We start from the raw sequence: 20,003 nt of genomic DNA, 5'->3' as shown, positions 1-20,003 counted from the left end.
CAAGGGAAATGTAAGGAACTTCTACATTAATGATTTCAATTATCTATCTCAAAACATTAAATGCCAAATTTCTAAATAGCACTGTGTGAATGTACCTTTATCCTTATACTCAGTGTTGCTGAATTTCTAGACTTGCCATCCAAAGTAAAGCTTTTTGTGAGGACATATAAAGAGGCTTTATCTACAATATTTAACATACAACCATTTAGAAACATCTAAGAGTAGCACTGATATTTTCATCTTGCCTCCCGATGCTTGAAAGACTTCAGATTTCACTCCATTGTTGACTAACAAAAGCAAATAGAAGCAACACCTTTCTACTAAATTAGTTTTAATATAAAATTCTCATGGCTGACTTCTCAATCCCACTGACCAATCCCCAAATCGAATATTTAATCAAACGATTGTGGCAATTAAACTTATGCAGGTCCAATGCCATCTTGTCACAAAATATACTTGTACCAGGAAAACAGAAATTGAAAAAAAAAAAAAACCTTTACAAGTTGTCACATAATTTTATTGATAGATTACAGAATTTAAGTCTAGAAATTAAAATAAACAACAAATGATTCAAGACTCTACCTATATACTATTTTAGAACCAACAAGATCAAGTAAGTTCAAAAAAGCACATGAAAGCAAAAGCTAAACTATCTTTTTTGTCTTCAAGAAGTTGACAGCTTGCTAATGTAGAGCTCTAAGTATGAGGTGTTTTTCAATGACACCTGAATTTTATTTTTTATGAACACAGAAACACAGAGGGAAATGTAAATATTTATGCAATTGCATCTTCCTCAAATATGAATGTGTTCCTTTATGTGCCAGTTATGGTTTTGTTAAAAAAGAAAGAAAGAAAGAAAGAAAGAATATGCTAAGGCATTCGACTTTTTTTTTTACAGTATGTTATTGATAATTCTTTCTGAAAATTGTAAAACACATATTTCCTTACCAAGAGTTCATGTCTTCTTGGAATCACAACTGATTTTTCTTTTGCTTGATAGAGTTAGAAGTGAAATATCTGATTTTATTTCCCATCAGCAGACCTCAGAGATGAATGTATTTCGTTTTGCATATGAGTCACATAAAAATGATGGCATCATTTTGTCGCTGTGAATAAAGTCAAAGGGCATAAGACAAAATGGTATCTACATTTGGCTTATTTTCTAAGTAGAATGTAAATATTGTCTTATTATAACAAACACATAAAGAGCAGAAATTTAAAATACTCAATCTCAAAAAGACCTTTCAAATGTTGATCCATTATTTAGATTATATTTAGAACCCATGCATTTTCACCACCACCTTTAAGGTTAATATACTTATTATACTAATATTGTTAGTTTTGTGCTCTCTTTCTCTTCCTTCCATTGCACTTGTCCCATTTTAGTTGGTGGTGTTTCTGTCACTCAGATGCTACTACCTATTCAGCTACCTGTCTAAGACCCAGTTCTTGTTACTCTCATTAGCTTACAGAAAATTTCTCAGTTTCTCTTTTCTCCTTTTTACCTTCTTTCTAAGTATCAACACACAGTAAAACCATGGAGCCAGCATATTAGCAACTGACTGCTCTCCAATTCCTCTCTCAGGATATTTTCATTTTACATTGTTTATGTGATCAAAAACACAAGAGCTGGGAAAATTCGAAGGGTACCACGTGGTGGACAATTAAGGAAACACTTGCTCATGTCCATATGTCAGGTCATTATCCCCATCATCTACACGGAGATGCTGTCGAATAGCATCAGCAACTACATAGTTTGTTTCCCAGGACAAATAAACCATCGCCACTCTACCCACACCCAACCAATACCACAACAACACTGGGATTAATTTACATGAGGAAAATAGGAAAAAGTCTGGAAGGCAAGAAAAACAGGGCCCACTTCTGATATTGATCAGATTCTCCGGGTTAAAATGATCAGTCCAGTATGATTCTATTTGCTCTTAGGTAGGGGTAATTTTTCCAAAATAGTTGTAGGAGTTGTATCATTGGATTATACAATTTTTATTTCTCTTCATGTGTATATAATAATGTCGAAAACGGCATAGGACTTTATACAATTTATAACACATCCACATGGATCTCTAGATCAGACATCTCCCCTATTAGGAAATACTCACATGAACTTCAATTGACACAACCCAGTTGAAACATTTAAACCCACACGGTGAGGATGAGACCTGAATATAAGTCAAAATGCCCCATAATTTACCCTTAACCAAAAATTCCATCAACAATAATTGTCTCAGTAAAAAGACCACTTAATTTAACCAATTTTATTATAAGCTTGAAGTTGCTGCTTATTTACCTAAACCAGACATCCTCTACAGGAAGCCTTCTCCTACAGGTAGAATTCTTTTTCTGCATTCCAGTAACTCCTGGCTCCCCTTGCTCCTTCTGACCTAAGTAACAGCTCCCTCCTTCTCAGTTTCTCTTAGTTTTGTCCATACCTTGTAAATAAATTCTTCAATAAATCTCATCAATTATCCCATTGAATGTGCCATCTATTTCCTGATAGATCAAATCTGCAACTCTGTGCCAGAATTCACAGTCTTTTCTACATATTGTTTTGTTGAATCTTATGAATAAGTATACTGATAATGTAATCCATATTTTATACATAAAGAAACAAAGACTCAGAAGGTTTAATAAACTTTCCCAGACACTCAGCTAATATATAAAATAACCAAAACTTAAATTATGATCTCTTACTCAAGATCTAGTATTCTTTTTCCTGCTTTTCAGTTTTCTCCTACTCCCTCCTAAATGGCTTGCCCTTGGTAACATCCATCAATGGTTACTATTGAGGGCCTACAGCCCATTGTAATGTATTGACACTGTATCCAGCTAAATTCATAGGTGTATAGGAACAACAGGCATGCATCTGACTAGTAGTCATTTTGGCCAAGAATATCTAACTATTGAGCACTAGTAAGGGGTCACATTTTTCACTGTTAGTATCAACACTGAATTTAAGGGCTGTCTCCTTATGGGTCTTTGAAAGCTTTAGAAATAGAATTCCTTTGCCTATCCTTGACAACACATTAAATAAAAGGATGGCAAATGGATAGACAGACAAGACAAGACAAGATAGAAGACTATTAACAGATCTGGGGGATTGGGGGTGGGTAAGAGACACCTGACTTAGACCCAGGTGCTGACCATGGAGAGAACACCAGTTCATTTAAAGCTCACTGTGTCAGTCAGCTGGCAATGCCAGCAGGTAGAATCTAGTGAGGGAACACAGGTTCTGGAGTTCCACGTAGCTATACAGATCCCCTGAAAACATGTCCACGTACAGCAAAATTGCAAGTTCTGAGGGATATGGGAAAAAATAGTACTAGTAAAAATTAGGTGGGAATCCAGAATAATATGTACTTTTCATATTTGTTTGGGAGAGCAATTAAAATAAAATATTTAAAATATGCAACCCAGAACTTGGTGCAAAGTGTACGGGTGGTATAATGAAAGATATGGAGAAAGATGCTGATAACCATGGCTCTGATAAGATGGTCTCAAGATGTGGGTTGGAACTAAGATATAGGGCAGTGGATATCAGAGATCTTAACTGGAATAAAAAGAAAACTGGGAATCAGGCATGAACTGATATCATGGGTCAACTATAAGCACCTACCCTACAAACACTTGGGCTCATACAAAATTGCAACAGAAAAATGATGCCTGCTAACAACACTTCCACAGACCTCTCTCCACAGGCACTCTGGTTTCCTCTGTTATCCAAGCTTTTAAACTTATGATATAGATTAGATCTATTTTTCCCCACAACCAACCTGCAACCCAGAATTACTGTTCCTTTCTTATCAACACCCTTGTTCTGAAATTTCAGGTATGAGGAAATCTGATGTCATAATTGTTCATGAGATAAGGACTTTTAGGGTTAATGTCTTCTCCTCAAGATGTTTGTTAACCTAAGTAATCTTCAATTGGCTAAATATTTTAATGTTTTCAGGAACTACTCCCATGAGTCCTGGAACATTCATTGGTAACCATTAGCAACACAGAGAAGGTGAGTTTTGTTAGGTTTGGGGTGGACTGTTGCTTCCTAGAGCCTTTTGAGGGAAAAGGCAAAGATACAGCAGTTTTGGGGATTGTGTCTCCATTCATGCCTCTGCAGGAATTATTAGTCTCTCTTGTTACAAGGAGTCAGAAAATTCAATTGAGTTCAAATAAATTATTAAATTATTCATAATTATTTGTTATTCAATTTTCTAAATTAATTTGTACATTTAATATAATTCTCAACCTTAAATAACCGGAAATAGATTTTTTTCTTGGAGAGTGGCAGAAATTGGTAGTAAGATTAATCTAGGAAAGTAAAGAGGCAAGAATATTTTAAAATGTACAAAAAAGAAATGTGTGTACAAACAATTACAATTCATTAAGATTAAAGCAAGGTTAATTAAAATATGTATTTGAGACAGATGTACAAACTTCTATACATGTGTACAAACTAAAAAAATATAGATTCAATAATAATATTATACTATACATACATATTCATATACACATATTCTATATATATCTGTGTATTCATATGTATGTGAGTATATATACATAATAATTAAAGGAAGTATCATTAAAAATGTAAATAGTGGTGTTGGGACCATTTATTAGCATTCCAAAAAACCGTAGGTCAATACAGCAAACAATACTCTATAAATGCTAATTTTAAATGTTCAGTTAAAAACTACAGGGAACTAGCCAAACAATAGCAAAACCACCAAAAATAATTTAATATTTATAAAATTCTGGAGGACTAAAACCTTTTAAAATGTGAGATTATAAGTAAAGTCACAACAGAAAATATTAACAAATTTGGTCATTTAAAATTGCTGACATGTACACACTGCTATGTTTAAAACAGATAACCAACAAGGACCTACTGTATAGCACAGGGAATGTTGCTCAATATTCTGTAATAACCTAAGTGGGAAAAGAATTTGAAAAAGAATAGATACATGTATCTGTATAACTGAATCACTTTGCTATACACCTGAAACTAAAACAACATTGTTAATCAACTATGCTCCAATATTAAGTAAAAATTTTTTAAAAAATAAAAATAAATAAAACTGCTGAAGAGTAAACCATATAAAATTTTAAAAATGCAGCCAAAGGGGAATATTTGCAGCAAATGTTAATGTAAAATAAAGCATTCTTAAAAAGGGAAAAACTAAGAACTATGGACAAAGGACATTATATGTAATTCAGACAAAAGGAAATACCTTTTAGAAATTAGAAATCAGAGAAAAATAATCATCATATAGTCTAATCAAAAAAATGCAAATAGCAATGAGATATTTTTACTTATTAAAGCAGGCAAATTTTTTTCTTTTATTTTAACTTTATGTTAGTGTCACTGATATTCTTGGTGCCTGTTTAAGTTGATAAAAGTCATCCAGAAAAAAACTAGAAATATCTTTCAAAACTATAAATTATTTACTTTTGATTGAAAATCAGATCGCTTGAAACTTTAGGCATATAGATGTTGTCTGATTCTAAAAAAAAGACAGTCTTTAGAGAAAAACTTTAAAAAAGCAAAAAATAAAAAGAAAAATCATTAGTAATTACCTATAACTCCACATACAAAATTAACCACATGTAAAAGTTTGGTAAAATTTCCTTGATAGTTTCATATGTATACAAAATTGAGCTCAATTTATAAACGTGATTGAGCTCTTAATATATAAATGTGTGTATATAATTCAGTTTCTGCTTTACTTTTTCATTTTAAAATCATTAAAGAGTGTTGGCAAGAGTCATTTTAATGTTGTACAGTCCTCTATTGTACATCTATGCCATGGTTTATTCCCTCATTTCTTTATTATTGGACATTGAGGCAATCTTCAAATTTCTAAATAATAATGTCAATGATAGCAAAAGTTCAGAAACAATCTAAAAGTTTAATAGCATGAAGAGTTAAAATATAATACATCTAGCCATAAAAAATAATAAATCTACAATATGATGGAAATATGTTTATGATATGATGTCTATGCATCAAATTGTAATGTAGAAGTTAGCCCTTCTAAGAAACATTGCCTGCTTCATTACATTGTACCAGTACTAAATGTTCATCTCACTCCCATTTAATAGGTAGGAATTCTAGTCTTGTTTGTACTCTGCACCTCCAGTTCTACAACGTCCCTTCTTCAGGCACCGTGAGCACCCAAGATATATTAGTTATATGACTGAGTAAGTCTCTAATGAAAAGATTAAAGATTAACAAAGCTTTGCTCATGTTCTTTATCTCTTTTTCTGCCAGTTAGTTGTTTTCCTTTCTCTTGTTGGCGTGTAGGCATTCTTTACTCTTGGGCTTTTGGGTTAAGAACAAATGATTTTCAAAAGATTTGGAATATATATCACTTTAATTCTATCATGAGGTTACATTGAGAGAGCAACAGTCCAGGGTGAGGAAATCAGCATTAGAGATGTATTTGGTTCCCAATTGTTCTGGCATACAGAATATCAGAGTTAAGCTCAAGAACTAGATTTCCATCTGATGATAACAGATGGCAGTCAGACATGCTTTTAACATTAATACCAAATTAGAATAGAAAATAATGCCTAATATCTTTCTTGGAAAAAAAAAGAGAAAATTTACCAAATACAGTTTATAGACTCTGAAAAGTGGATTTAATTTCAACAATCTAATATGAGAAATTTTTTTGTCTCTAGCAGTTAGAAAATCCTAAGTCATCTAATTCATTTCATTTATGAATGAAATATGGTCGAAAATTTAGGAATGCTCAATCTCTGTCCTTTTGTCTGTTTTGTCTAAGTGTCCAGCAAGATGGCTATACTGTGCTTCAAGCACCTACACTTTTGCTGCCCAAATCACCCTGAACATCCTGGCTTATTTGGACTGTGCATACAGTCCAACAGAGCATCTCTACTTTGCTTGTAACTGTCAACAGAAAGGGTGCCTTGTGGTCACACACGAGGGCACAAGTCACCCAAGTCAAAGGACAGATGAGGGAAGAGGAAGAGATGGGATATTTATTATTCCAGTCAGTGATAAAGGGAAAGAGCTTTGCCTTTCTTTCTCAAAAGTTATGTATGGCGCTGCCCATCAGGCTTTGAAAGAAAGCAGAAAACTTAAAAATGAAGGAATGTGGAAAACATCATAAATATTACTACTTCTGTTGAAGAAATTTCGCTATTTATAACGAGTTCACTGTTTACATGACTGTGTAACATAAGCCTTGTCTGCCAGTTTATGCATGCACGTAATTGTTCCTTCAGGGAAATAGATTCTTCACTTAAGAGTGAGAGAGGAAAACACTATTTCTTTTCCTACAAACAAGGCAATGAAAGCCGGATTAAAAGAGGAATTTTTAAAATTTTGTTTTCTCAGTTCATGAACACACACGCACGCACGCACACACACACACACATGTGCATACATACACAGTAGTGACAGATGTAGAGCTTTAGAACGTTTGAAAAAACATGGCATTCTCAGTAGCCCACAACATACATTAAATCCTGACTTTACACTCTGAAATTACTCTCATGGAATTAATATTTACCTTAATGCTCTTACATCATAATTTTGGTCACTAAACATGCCATCGGGCTTCAAGTTTTTAAAATATAGAGACAGTAACTCATTCACCATTGAAGCCACAGCACAGTTCAAAAATGTGAATCCCAAATGTAAAAGAGATAGCTAGTGGGAAGCAGCTGTATAGCACAGGGAGATCAGCTCGGTGCTTTGTGTCCATCTAGAGGGGTGGGATAGGGAGGGTGGGAGGGAGACGCAAGAGGGAGGGGATATGGGGATATATGTATACGTATAGCTGATTCACTTTGTTATACAGCAGAAACTAACACACCATTGTAAGCAATTATACTCCAGTAAAGATGTTAAGAAAAATGTGAATCCCATGCCAACAATGAAAGGAAAATTCTACTTAATTTAAAATTTTTATAGGTTATTTCTACCACATATAAGACCAAATTATTCAAGTTTCATGTTTTGAACTCAACAAGTTTATAGAATCTTAATATTCTGAATTACAACTCTGTTTTTAAAGAGTTTCCTCTTGGATTTGAGTCTGCTTTGATTCTTAAGAGAATCCTCAAAAGAAAACAGTTTTTGATTTGAAAGATCACTCATTTGTGTAACATACCAAAAACAGAAATTTTCAAATAGCAAACCAATATATACTTAGAGCCATCAAAATATCCTATATATTAATAGTTGCAGGTAAAGTTTACTGAGTACTTACACAATGCCAGGCTCTGTGCTATTCCACAGAATATTTAAAAACCATCTCTTGAGGCATCTCTCCCTGTTATTATAATACTCCCTTTATAGAAAAGGCAAACTAGGTCTGAAGAGGTTAATAACTGGTCTAGGATCACAACACCATATTAAGTAGAGCTGGAATTCTAACCCTCTTTTCACTGATTCCAATGCTTCCACTCTTATGTACTGCGCTCTATTGTTTGCTGAATAATAATTGTGCACCTCTGACATTCCCTGTCTCCAACATTATAGGTGCCAGCACCCTATATTTGCCTATATCCTCATCCTCATGGTTGCCTAAGGGAGGAAAAAAGTAAACTTTAATTTAACAAACCTGAATAACCAATGTTGAGATCAAAGGCTTGTGGTCCTTTTAAATCATATTTTAATCAAAGCAAATATGTATTTTCTTGGTTAACACGTATTGGGCACCTACTGTTTACAAAGCATCCTGTACACATAAGTAAATGTTATAATTTTTAATGAAGCAAAATATCTATATTCCCTCAACAGAGTATACACCTGTAATAGGATTTGGCATGATGGGTATCACCAATTTTCACATCATCTGCAACTCATGAGTAAACAAAACAAGTAATTTTTAGTGAATGTCTTTTTTTTTTTTTTAATTTATTTATTTATTTATTTTTAACACTTTATACTGTATTTATTTTATGTATGTATGTATGTATGGCTGTGTTGGGTCTTCGTTTCTGTACGAGGGCTTCCTCTAGTTGTGGCGAGCGGGGGCCACTCTTCATCGCGGTGCGCAGGCCTCTCACTATCATGGCCTCTCTTGTTGCGGAGCACAGGCTCCAGACGCGCAGGCTCAGTAATTGTGACTCACGGGCCCAGCTGCTCCGTGGCATGTGGGATCTTCCCAGACCAGGGTTCGAACTCGTGTCCCCTGCATTGGCAGGCAGATTCTCAACCACTGCGCCACCAGGGAAGCCCCTAGTGAATGTCTTTTTGAGCAAAAGTGAATGCAGAAGAAATAATAAAAGCAATCATTGATGAGAATATAGAAAGTTAAGCACTAAATCCTATCTAAGGAGTAAAAAACAATAAATTCTCCCACTGAACCATAGGTTTACACTTGATCTCATACAATAGCATGTAAATGCAACAACTACAACTAAAGAATACAGTTGTGGAAAGAAGCACACCATCAATAACTCCTATTAATGTTACAGAAACACGTAATTGAAAACAGATCGACTCACATGGAATACTTGGATTTTACTAAATTTGTGCATCTTCTACAAACCCATTAGTAAATTCACACCACTGAGTATAGTTGGGGTCTGGACACCAAACCACCAAAGAAGCCTAGAAGATTAAAGCTGCCACACTGAACATTCTGACATCTGTACCCTAGGATGTATTAATATATCTAACTCTGATATGTTTACTCTGTTTACCCTAGGACAAAATAGCTAGAAAAAGTCAGCAGACTTTGGCCAAGGATACTTTCTCCTTATTTCTTAGCTAGGAGAAAAGATGGAAGAGCTCTTTCTCCTCCATTGATACAGACTACATTTTTACTTCCTTGGATTCAAAGACCGGTTTTTACTAAGCGACTCCTAGGGAAGCAGCATGACAGTGCTCAGGGGAAGGCTGAATCCCATGTCTAGTACTTAAGTGCTCTATCGACTTGGGCAAGTTATTTCACCTCTCTGCTTTGATTTCCTTCATCTGCAAAGTGGGGATAAAAACAGTATCTACCTCAGTAGGGACTTGAATGGATGAAAGTGACCATGTACGTAAAGCCCTTATCACACTGTGAACACGCAATTAACATTCACTTCACTTCCCAACCATCATCAATGATGAAAATGGTGGCTACGAACCTCATTGTACCTGTTTCCTGTAAGAATCCATCAGTCTTTCTGTTCTGACTCCCCTCCCATGGTAGTCTCCTAGTAAGTGAACTGTTTTATTCCATGGCAAACATTCCAACTGAGCCCCTTCTCTGTGACCCCCCCAAGGAAAGGGAGCATAAGGCTAGACCCGGAAAGGTATCCTGATGCCCCCTGAGGACATTATGCTAAGTGAAATAAGGCGGTCACAGAAAGACAAATACTGCATGATTCCACTTATGTGAAATATCTAAATGGTCCAATTCACAAAAACAGAGAGTAAAATGGTTGCAGGGGCTTCGGGAACATGGACATAAGGAGTTGGGTAAAAAGTTTCAGTTATGTAAGATGAAAAAATTCTAGAGATTGGCTGTACAGTCTTGCACCTATAGTTGAATACTGTACACTTAAAATTTTGATAAGAAGGTAAATCTCATGTTATGTGTTTTTTACCATAAAAAAAAGGTATCCTGAGATGCTGAGCTATGCTAAAGAGGTTAGGCCAATAGCAAAAATATGTGCTTTCTATATATTCCATTTGTTTTTGCTAAATCCCTAAGAAAAGAGACCCAAAAGATACTTTCATAACTTACATTACAGTTAGATGTTATCTGACACTTTGTGCCAGATTCTCCCAATCTGTCAGCTGCTGTCTGTTAGAGAAATTTTATGCCCGGAAGCAGTTGGGGCACATAATAATTCATAAGTGTGACTTCCAGGAACACCCACTTCACACAATACCAGCATTAAGCATCCAAACTCCTCAACTGTAAAATACAAGGAGAATGGCACCAATAGAATGAGGATTTTAAAGGGGCTGTGGTTTCAACAATTTCAAAGCTTTAATCACGTAACACTTCGTGTTTTCCCAAACATTAATTTCTCAGATTAAGTAGGAGCATCTAAATTGGTGTTGTGAGACCTGGGGAAAAAATTGTGTTTCTTCTAAATTGAAATAGTGACACTATCGACTATTATAAAAATAAAAAGGGATGGCAAGGAATAAAGTTCTCAGCAATTGGAAATGCATAGCAGAATGATTACAAGTGTGTGTCATGCATTCTGTCATTTCTAATCATACACAGATAAGACTTCCCGTAGGGAAAAAAAGGTCTATGAGCATATATGTGCACAATTTCATTCCTGAATTAGGCAGGGAGTATCTTCACTGGCCTCACAAAATAAGGGAGAAACGGCTACATCCTTCAAACGAAGACCATGTTGATTAAACACTTGAAACAGGAATGAGTCAGGGAGTGATGGATTTTAAGTTGACAATTGAAGCTCAGTCTTTTCTTTATCCTTGAGTAATAACATAAATGTGAAAAAACCAAAACCTTAAAGACTTTAAACCTCTTAATTAATATGCAGATATACTGTGAAATTTTTCAGAATTCTTCATATTACTGGAGTTTTTAGTTTTTCACTATTGATATTATGGAATGTATTTCTTAACTGACATGATTTTTTTTACTGAATATTAATTTCTAAGGTATTTAGAAAATAGAAATAGGTAAGTAAAATATTTTTAACCTCAAGATCTAAAAGAAAATTCTTGCAAATACAGTATCAGCATTCTTGATATGTTTTAAAATAGATATGTACATTTATGTAGCTATCAAGCACTTAATAAAAGATGACTACTCAAGGCAATTTGCAAATTATGGTTTCATTGAGATACATGTCAGTGTAAATCAGGGACCTTCAGTTCACCGTCTTTCTAAACAAGTATGCCATAATCTTTGCTAGCTCTGCTTCCGGTTTCCATGAGGCCATCATAAATCTACCGCACTGCACGGTCTCCTCAGAACACAGTCACAGATTCAAATGCTTGAAAGTATAGTGAACTATACCTTCAGCGAGTCTATATCAGAGTTAGTAATCTCCTTCACCTGTGGGGCATATTTCATTTTAACAAAATCGTCATAGAAATGCACCCATCGCGCTTAAAATCTATCCATTATTATCACACTTTATGGAAAGCTACCTTTTCTGTCAGCCTAGAAACACGAAATAGGAATGGACACTCCTTTTAATGTCTGTACACAAATGGTTTGTATACAATGTCTACTAAATTAGCCAGGGTGGACTTTGGTGGATTGAATGCAAACATAGATTCAAATTTTTCTCAATTTGTCACTGCTGATATTTAATTTGTTTTGATCTAAAACTGCTAATGTTATCCAAGTGGAAGAAACAACTAAGATTCATTATTTTAGATTTATTTCTAATACTGAAGGTGTCTGCTAAAAAAAAGTAAAATAAAATGTATGAAATTATTTAATGTTCATCCTTCACACTTAAAATGGTATATTAAAATCAAAAACTGTTTTAACCTTTCCCTTTTCTGGAATTACAGTTTATAGTTTTGTATTTATTGAATGCATTCATAGGCTCCCTGAGGATGTGAAATGTATGGAAATATATGTGCATTACTAAAGAAAGAACTAAATTTATTCTTTCCCCACATCATGCTCTTCTTTGCAGTGGAGGTTTTTAATTCAATACAGAGCTAGAATGAGATGGAGCCAATTTCCTGGTCTATATGTGTGACAAATGCTAAAAGTGGCACAAGATTAACAAATTAGTTGAAGTATAGATCTTAAAAGATTTTTTTTCTGTGTCTCTAAATCAAAATTCATATTTTATTTGAAACGAAACCTTCTTTAGAATTCAAGAATGACCAAGGATCTTTTATTTCTCTGTATTTAAGATGAAAAGAGAGGATTTATGACAACATACTTGCAATATTTTTAAAAGCAAATTTTATTTGTAGGAAAGCTTACAAAGATTATATATTTGGAATATGAAATTATTTTAATTGGAATCCAGTGACTTGGGTTAATAATTCCAATGTGTGATTTGGTAAAAAAAATAAAAAGTATTTTTTTTTCAAAATAAATAGTTATTCCTAAAATAAAAGCATAAAATGAATATCAGGGGTAAAATTTATTTATTTCTGTATTTTTGTGGGTAAAAATAATGTTTACAGTGTTAGGTCCCAGATAAATATACTTGCTTTTCTAATAACATTTCTTACATTTGATTTTAAGTGAGAACTATCAAAGCTTGGCTGTTTTACCTAACTTCAGAATTATGTGTTGATATATATCTAACACCAAACAATAAAAACATCTGTGACAATAAAAGCATGGAACAGTTGTGGAATTGTTTAATTTAGGAGAAAATGGCTATGTTTGACAATCACGTGTCCATGAATGGATTTCTCCTCTTTGTCAAGAAACTTATATTTTGCAAATTTTTTTTTTTTTCTTAAAGGAACGAACTTATGATGTGTAAGGGATTTTTATAAAGGTATTCTGAAATACGTGTTTTGGATTTAGCTCATTCATTCAGGTTGAAAGCTTTGTCACATAGACCACCTGTTTTGCTTGGGCTTAAATTATGTAAAAATACAGCCTCTTAAAGCAAGCACAGTCTTACTTGTTGTACCCAAACCCGATAACATGCTTAAAATTCAAGAAGAGTTCTATGCAGGTTGTATGTCTCAGTCACCCAATCTCCTTCCACATATCTGTTCATGTTGACAGACTATGTCATAATACATCAACAGAAAGATCAGCACAGAAGAACAAAATTTCATCGCCTGACAGCAAGAGGAAAACTGATTTTCAGTATTAAATTAGTACAAATATACCATTACCTCACTTCCAATGAGTCTACTACCTTTAAAAAATAAGGCGTCTGCTATAATCACAAGTATATGCAAAGGCAATTAGGTTCGTTTATTTCTTTGGTCTCACCCTTTGACTGACAGACTATTTTCATTTATCTTCTACAAGTTATTTTATTTGTTGTATCTTGGAAACAACTTAGAGAATTAAAAAAATACAATTTCTTCCTGAGACATGAAATATTACATATGTAAAAATATATATCTGCCAAATGTTTGGAGGACAATCTCTCCTAGACTAATCATGAGCAGAAACCTTCTGGCCATTGAAATGGAAATGGGTATTTAAGCTTCTGAGAAAAGTTCGGTAACTTTTTCATATAACATCTTGCTCTGTTTGGATTTCAGGAGAAATTTACCAATACCTGTAATAAATAATGTCTTTTGCAGCCTAGGGCATCATCTGCCACTTAGGCTTTTAATCTTGCCCCTGTTTGAACACCCTGCAACATATGCACTTCTCTTTTGTCTATTATCCTAGAGTTGTGCTATTCCCAAATATTGACATCATCTACTTTTATCAGCATTAACTGCTCTGAAGCTTCCCAGGCTCATGCTCGGCTCTATTTCTTCCTATTGATTATCTTCCTCACTCCAGCAGGTAGCTAGCCAGCGAGGCTGTCCTGAGAAATAGCTTCCAATGACTTTATACGCACAATTTACACGGAATTGTTTAAAGAAGATATTAGCCTCAATACAAATCAGTGAACCTCATTTAGTCAATACTGCACAATTCCGCTGTTGGCACCCTGTCACATGTTTGACTTTACAGTCAGCTGCTGCACCCAATCTGCACATTAGCCATAGTATTTAGTTTCATATTAAAATGAAGCTGGGTTTTTTCGCTTTTGCTTTTCTTTTTGAAATCTTTTCAGTATACTTTTTACATCACCTCACTGAGCCATGTGATAGTAATATATTTTGAAATACAAAAACCTGAGATTAAATGTTTGATTTTTGACAGTGTTCTTAAATATAATAAATTCAAAAGGAAATACTGTTAAGTTAAAATGGAGTGTTTTTCATTAAGTCCAATCAAATGGTAGACAACAAAGGATCTTTTATTTGAGAATATGAAGTGAAAATGAAAACCAGAAAACCTTTACTAAGAAAAGGTCCAGCTAAATTATGTTGGAAGGAGGTCTCCAGATTGAGCTTGGGTGTTTCTTTTGCTAAAAGTGAATTAAACTAAGATATGTTATGAAGAAATATTTTACAAAGAAGCAAAACTTAATGCTTTGTGGAGATGAAAATAAGGTCTAAGGACGGTTGACTTTGAAAATAATTCGAAAGAAAGATCACATATGAAAAAGATTGCCACAGCATCTGATCTTTTCTTATAATCATAACAGGGAAATGTTTGGGGGAAAGTAATGCTGCCATGGCAATGCTGTAAAATTCTAGAAGGGGTGTTTACATTTCAGAATTACCCCTCCTTAAACTACTGGTTTATGATAGCTAATGAGATGATATCCAAATGTTGAAAACGGGAAAATTCGAATGAAAATCTAAATGTGAAATATAATATAATGAAATAACTAAGCAACATAATACTACTCTGAACGTTTGTGCAAATATTGCAAAATGAACTGCAATACATTAAAATTCTTCAGTGGTTGTGTAATACATAAGTGAAGGTTTACATATAAAAGCTTTAGCTATCAAAAAAAAAAGGATCTTTATGTCATATTATTCTAAATTTTTTACTTGAAAACATCACTAACATCTTCGGATGCATTCTGAAAAGTTGTCATTAAATCTATTTGCATATCTCTTTGTAAACTGAAGTTCAAGGTAAAATAGTGCATGCTGATCAAAATAGTATATTTGTTATAAAATGCATCCTTTAGCTTTAGTGGGTGAGTGGCAGAAAGCTTTGGAGAATATGAATGGTAGAGAAAATAATAATTTCAGGTTTAAAGATTTTAAAGGGCTGAATATTTTTTCTGTAAGTAAGAAGTAAGAGTTGAACACAATGACAATTTTAAATGAGTTATAGTTATAATAGTAGATTTTGAAAATTAATACAGAAAAAAATTAAAATTACATAACAAATTATTGTAAATATTTCAAAATTTTCTCTTTTTTACTATAAAATGTTAAAGGTGATTTTTGTATGACCTTTGCTTTCATTTCCTTTCTCTTTAAATATCACTGGTACGGAGCTGGAGCCCTGAAGCCCAGGTAGAAAAGACACACTGAAAGATGGCCAGTCTATCCTGACTGTACATTTTTTCACATATTTATTGCAAACTGACACTCATATAACAGCTTTCTTTTTTTTTTTAATAACAAAGAACAATTCCAGTATCAAGGGAAAATCATATCTCAGAAAAGAGAGAAATGCCATAACTGCATATTCAGGCTGCATAAACCAAGTATGGCAAAGATAATTGTAATATTTGTGTGTGACAGCATTTTACCATTTAAAGAAGTCAGTAATCTAAATTTAAGAGTATTTAGGTGTAATTGTGTATATGTATGTATATATCATATATTACATGCAATGCACAAATATAAATTTCAGCCCCAAATGAAATGCACAAACATTTCATTTGTCTTTTTTTAGTTTAAAATATTCTTTGATGAATATGTATTTATATATTAAATATACCTCTACCAACTAAATTATGAGATTTCTTGCTAGTCCATATGTCATATGATATTCTACTATTAAATAAGATTGTATACTTTATGTATTCACTTAAACACAGGAACATTCTGAATGAAGCAAACGTAAGCACAAGCAATACACACAAATTAAGATAGGTTTTTAAACTAACAGCAACAAAATAGTCTGATAAACATTTCAAGTAAATAAAGACACTGATATTTTTTCCCAAAAAATTATCTAAATTAACTCTAATGCTTTAAATGTAAGTGAATGTTGTTTTCAAATTACGTCAAAACATAAAATTCTCAATGATTCTCCATAGTAACTTTCAAAAGAAACTAATTTTTAAATAGCTTTGATTAAATTCCTAAAATATAAAGGAAAATTATTTTTATTTTCTGTTAAGACCCATCTATAGCGGAAAACATGATTCCAGATCTATAATCTTTATAAACATTATGAATGTTCATATTTATGATGCATATTAAAGATTAATGTTTAAGATCTATAGTGACCGCCTATACAGATTACCAAGATGATGGCAAAAATCATGCATATCATTTCACTGAATTAGTTTTAGTAGCTTAAATGTGCTATAGTGAGTCCAGCTATTTCAAATAAATCTTCTTTTCTATAAATATTCTGACTACTATAACCTAGTCACAAAGGATATTTTATACCAAAATTTAACTTTAAAAAATAATATTGAATTCTATGGGATACTATCCTTTCTAAAAATATAAATTTATCTAAACTAAGCACACATACATACACCCTCACACATACACACACAAATTTTGTCGGTTTTGTCATTAAAGTAAACTGAAAATGAAGCCATTAAAGTGATTATTACATTGTCATCTATGCAACTATGTAGCTTTTAAAATATGTAAGCATTTCATTTAATCCTAATTTTACATATTTAACAATATATCGGTAACTATTGTCATTGATCTTTATAAAGTGTAAATATTTTAAAATATCAACTAACACATGTATCTATTCAAATTCTAAGACAGTTTCATTCGCCTAAGAATGTAAAATCAAACTAAATAGCTAATTGAGATATTTCATAATGTCTCCATTTTACAGAAAAATATGTATTAACAAAGTACAGTATTTAAGGAAATTAATGTTAGCCTTCTTATACATAGAGAGTACATTTGTGCACCTATTACTATCTATATAAGTATAGATATATCATTATATATGTCTTGTCAATCTATGTATTTTGTGCAGAGAAGAAAAGCATTCTCATAACCTAGAATAAAGCAATAAAGGAGTGTAGGTATGTGTGTATGTGTGTATCTGCTTGTAGAGACGGAGGAAAAGAATTGGTAGATTTACAGAGAGGTATTAAAGTAGAATATTAACATGTTTGAAAATGAATATGAAGGCATTATACTATATAAAGAAATATCATTGATAATTTTTCTTCTCTCTCCTTCTTCCTCTCTCTGTATGTGAGTGGGTTCAGCTGCTAACAAGGAAATGAACATTTGAGATAAAAGGAAAAGATAACTGTATAGAAATTTCAAATGGGTATTTTGGTTAAAATTACTAAATTAAAATTTAAATTCAATTGGGTTTTCTTTTCTGAAATATGAAATAAGGAGCTTGTAAAATGGGCATGAGAATCACAACATATTCTGAAATATTTCTATTAAAATTTTCCCATATAAATATTTGTATCATTAGTACCTTATAATATTACAAAATATTCTGAAGGAATGTATGAAAATAGCATGAAATAAACCTGAAGGGGTAATCTTTGTAGCATAAAGATCAAGATTCTAAGTAAAGACAAAGTTCCTTATCATTTGATTCAGCCATAACTGTTTCAAACCTCCTAGTTTAATGATTTTTATGTATTTCTACTTGTTGGTTTTTCAAATTTGTCATTGCTTCAATATTCTAGGGCTGAAAAGGAAGTAATGTAGGGGGTAAAACAAGAATTTACATAGCCACCTAATAGTTAATATCTTGACCACCTTAAGATTATGCATTTAAATAGTTATAATCCCAGTAATTCCAATGCTACAGCATCCAGGGGATGCTATTAGATGCCTTCAACAGATAGATGTCTTCAGTGATACTTCATAGCAAGTATCATTTACTAGTACCTGACTACCTAGATTCCTGAGGCTTTTAGTCTAAAAACACATTTCTATATAAAAAGAACCCCATTTAACTATAAGGGTAACAATGATGTTGGTCATGAAGTTTACAAAAAGTGGTAGACAAAAAGTTATCTGTAACTCCCAAGTGGACATATTCATTCCCTAATTCCTAGATAATTAACCAGGATAAAACTATACCTTGATCACCTCTTTTCAAGATGGTAAATTAATGATATAAACTAATGATACAGTGGAATCAAAGTGAGTTATGGGGGTGGGGGAGGATATGGGGGATGGAGAGAGAAGTACCTTTTTTCTTGGCTCCACAAAGGGTTGAGGGCCTAATTATTTTTAAGTATAATCCAACCAACCTCTTCTCATGCTTAGCTGCACTGAGTGACACTATTTGTGATGCCCAGTGTGCTGAAACTGAGCATGTTGCTGTCAGTTTAAAAATGACTATAATAAAAGTGACCATGAAGATGGATCTTGTGATTTTGCGTTTCTAATCAGTCATCTGTGAAGAACACTTTTGCTTTGATTCAGCAGACTGGTGACAGCCATGATTGATAGTGCACAAGGATGAAAAAAGGTTATTAACTGTCTTCCTATTAAGCTCAATATTTTACCCCTCTAGGTGCATCTCATACTTTAAGTTAAAATACTTACTCAGGTAAGGTCAAGAATGAACTCTATGGAGGTGGTATCCATTCTGCTGAAAATGAGCAAGGCATCCTTACATAGATTTTTTTTTTTAATTTAGCACTTAAACTACATTTCATTCCACCATCTTATTCATTAGCTAAAAAGAGAAATTCCCTCCTTCCAACAGCATCCTATGGTGAAAACACTAAATGTACAGAAAATAGCTTTAAATGTAAAGATTTGAATGTGGAGCTGACTAGCAACATGTGTGTGGTATGTATGTAAATCTGTGTTTAAACAGATGGTCATATACGTATAATCTGAGGGTATTTTTAAGGGTAGACACTAAATTGATTTATGATTACAAAATAAATATCTGCATAATATATTCAAAAATTGTTTAATTTTAGATAATCTATACATGGCAGAGAAAAAATAATAAAGGAAAAATAATCATTTCTAAGAAACTCAAAGGATCTAATAGAATATCTAGATATTTGTTTTGATTTAAATGTAATATATTAATTTATGAACTTCATCTTATTTTAATTTTTTTAAATTAGAAATATTACATATAGATAAATATTTGAATGACAGTATCTGTGCACATCTTTGACTCGCATACAGACACACACCCGTACACAAATAGTATTATAGAACCTAAGGTATTCCACTAACTGAGGATGTACCATTCATTAAATGAAATAATAAAATTTTTAATGTTATCATATTTCCTGTATTCCTTTATTCTTACTGAAGCCAAAATGTACTGAAAGATTTTTGCACACTTTATTTA

The 20,003-nt window shown here is 33.0% G+C and overlaps 1 long non-coding RNA gene across 1 annotated transcript in view; it reads right to left on the bottom strand.

Annotated features, from left to right (window-relative positions):
• Positions 1-881: 881 nt before the first annotated feature.
• LOC118883564 overlaps positions 882-20,003 on the bottom strand; it is a 31,351-nt gene continuing 12,229 nt past the window's right edge. The window contains exon 4 of the long non-coding RNA XR_005017045.1: positions 882-1,106. This is a non-coding gene — a long non-coding RNA (uncharacterized LOC118883564). The remainder of the gene's footprint in view (positions 1,107-20,003) is intronic.

This window comes from Balaenoptera musculus, chromosome 17 (assembly GCF_009873245.2).
Source record: "Balaenoptera musculus isolate JJ_BM4_2016_0621 chromosome 17, mBalMus1.pri.v3, whole genome shotgun sequence".
Lineage (NCBI taxonomy): Eukaryota > Metazoa > Chordata > Mammalia > Artiodactyla > Balaenopteridae > Balaenoptera > Balaenoptera musculus.
Note: the sequence above shows the minus strand (reverse complement) of the source record. Positions and strands in the feature narration are given on the sequence as shown.